This window comes from Alosa alosa, chromosome 24 (genome assembly GCF_017589495.1).
Source record: "Alosa alosa isolate M-15738 ecotype Scorff River chromosome 24, AALO_Geno_1.1, whole genome shotgun sequence".
NCBI classification, from domain to species: Eukaryota; Metazoa; Chordata; class Actinopteri; order Clupeiformes; family Clupeidae; genus Alosa; species Alosa alosa.
Genome location: NC_063212.1, coordinates 2,717,501 through 2,720,000, shown reverse-complemented (window position 1 = coordinate 2,720,000; position 2,500 = coordinate 2,717,501). Strand labels below are relative to the sequence as shown.

Genomic DNA, 2,500 nt, shown 5'->3' with positions numbered 1-2,500 from the left:
ATGTGCTTTTGCAGAAATGGTTATGCCTGCTGGCACATTTATGAGTCTCATACGTTGTAAAGGTTTAAACATATATTTTTATATTACATGATAAATATTTAAACTTTAAATGATATCCTTCTTGGTTATGTTGTTTTATCACCCGGTGATAAACACACACACACACACACACACACACACACACACACACACACACACACACACACACACACACACACAAAGGAATATATAGTGTTTTCCCGCTGATGAGGCTGCTCATTGTTCAAACTCGGTAATATCTGCTGTTCAGGGTCAAGTTAAGAACATAAACATTATGAATGTCACTTTCTGTTAATAACTCTCTCACAGCCACACACACACACACACACACACACACACACAGAAATGGAGATAGTGGTGTGTGTGTGTTTGTGTGTGTGTGTGTGTGTGTGTGTTAAAGCTCTGTGTTTGTATAAGATATAAACTCTCTCAGCTGTGCTTAGTCTCCACTCTGTCGCCTAAGTGCGTGTCTAAGCTATTTCCTATCTACCAGGTTTCTCTCTCTCTTTCTCTCTCTCTCTCTCTCTCTCTCTCTCTCTCTCTCTCTCTCTCTCTCTCTCTCTCTCTTCTTGCCATGTTTTGTCCTGTCTCCTTCTCTCTATCTCTACCTGACACCCCCTCTCCCCCCTCCGTTTCTTGAACTCTCAAAATTTCAGTGCTTTAGCCTCATGGGAAATAGTGCTGTTGTCGCTATGAAGACTTCACCGCTCGAGGCACCATCTTGTTTTATTCCCTCTCTTCCTCCATTTCTCTCTCTCTCTCTCTGTTGTCCCATTCTTCTATTCTTTCCTTTTCTCTCCTCTCCTGTGCCTGCGTCTGAGTCTTCTGGGAGGGAGGAAGCTCGGTGGAGGACAGCAGTGACATCACCGCACTCGTTTAAGCCTCTTCCCTCGCTTCCTGTCCTCCAGGCCTAACACCTCCATTGTTTTGCTTCTCTCTCTTTCTCCCGCTTTCTCACTATCTGTCTTTCCTCTGTTCTCTTTATGTGTGTCTCTATTCTGTTGTTTGCTGGGTTTTTTCCCCTCATATTTTTTTAATCGGCGTGTTTGTCAGGCACAATTTGGCTCCTAAGGGTCTCTTAGGCAACATTAATTTAAAGGGAAGCATTTTGGTGTGTGTGTGTGTGTGTGTCTCTCTCTCTGTGTCTCTGTGTCTCTCTCTCTGTGTGTTTGTGTGTGTGTGTGTGTGTGTGTGTGTGTGTGTGTGTGTACTTGCGTGCATATTTCTATTTGACGCAGGTCTGCTCTAAATCATAGGCCACGTTTGTAAGAGGTTTGTGGCTCAGAGACGTGATCCTGATTTTGGGCTTAGTCCAGCGCTGTAAATCTGCTTGTCCTGCCCAGTCAGTCACTCTGAGATACACACCAGCGAACCGCTCACACTATCTGACCACTCCCATTCTCTAACAACTCTTACTTTTGATGGAGTCGCTTTGTTTGTTGCATACCACAGTTGTTTAATTTAATTTTTCTCAATGTTTACAATTGGTTATAGTTTTTATCATTCATACTGCTGTGCATCAGGATGTTGTTGATATTTTAAATCTAGACATTCTGAAAAGTTTTATCCAGTTCAGAAGTGTTTGTTTTTAGATTTAATTAAAAAGGTTTCATTGTAGCTCCACAGACGCTGAGCTGTAACGTGGCCTAATGGCTGTCAGACTCAGAGGATGTTTTCACCAACTGTTACATCTGTGTTTATCTCTGGACAGTTTGTTGTGCTTTCTTTTCAAAAAGCTCCAACCCAACAAAGCCAAAATATTCTCCAGTTTGGAATTGTGCAAGTTTGATGTGCAATGGTTTAGACTGAGGAATTCCAGAAAACATCCGACTGTGATGTCATCAAACAGATATACACACCGATTCTACATTCTTCTATGTGTGTGTGTGTGTGTGTGTGTGTGTGTGTGTGTGTGTGTGTGTGTGTGTGTGTGTGTGTGTGTGTGTGTGTTGTGTGTGTGTGTGTGTGTGTGTTTATTTATAGCTAAGTTGAATTCAAGGGGCTGTTTGTGTGTATGAGATGCTGTTATGACTCCCAGGGAGGTCCTGCATTGTGTTTCCGGACCAACCACAAAAACAAAACACTTCCTGGTGCAGGGTCTCGGTGTGATGATGTCATTGTCCATAAAATGACAAATGTTCTCCCCTCCAAGCTTGGTGATATTAGTTACATATACTTGGTGTCAGTGTGTGTGTGTGTGTGTGTGTGTGTGTGTGTGTGTGTGTGTGTGTGTGTGTGTGTGTGTGTGTGTGTGTGTGTGTGTGTGTGTGTGTGTGTGTGTGTGTGTTAGTAGGCCTTTGATAGTGTGTGTGCCTGTTTGTGAAAGAGCCCAAGTGATAGCGCATAGTAAACAAATGAAGAATAAACACGACCCTGTCTCCTGGTTTGGGACTTAGAAGAAAAGGCCTGAGATTAATGAGTGTTTTTTGTGCAGAGGAGATTAGTGTCCTCCACAAATGGA

At 42.8% G+C, this 2,500-nt stretch overlaps 1 protein-coding gene across 1 annotated transcript in view; it reads left to right on the top strand.

Annotated features, from left to right (window-relative positions):
- The window catches only part of LOC125289383 (ephrin type-B receptor 4b-like), a 40,601-nt gene that overhangs the window by 20,647 nt on the left and 17,454 nt on the right, over positions 1-2,500 (top strand).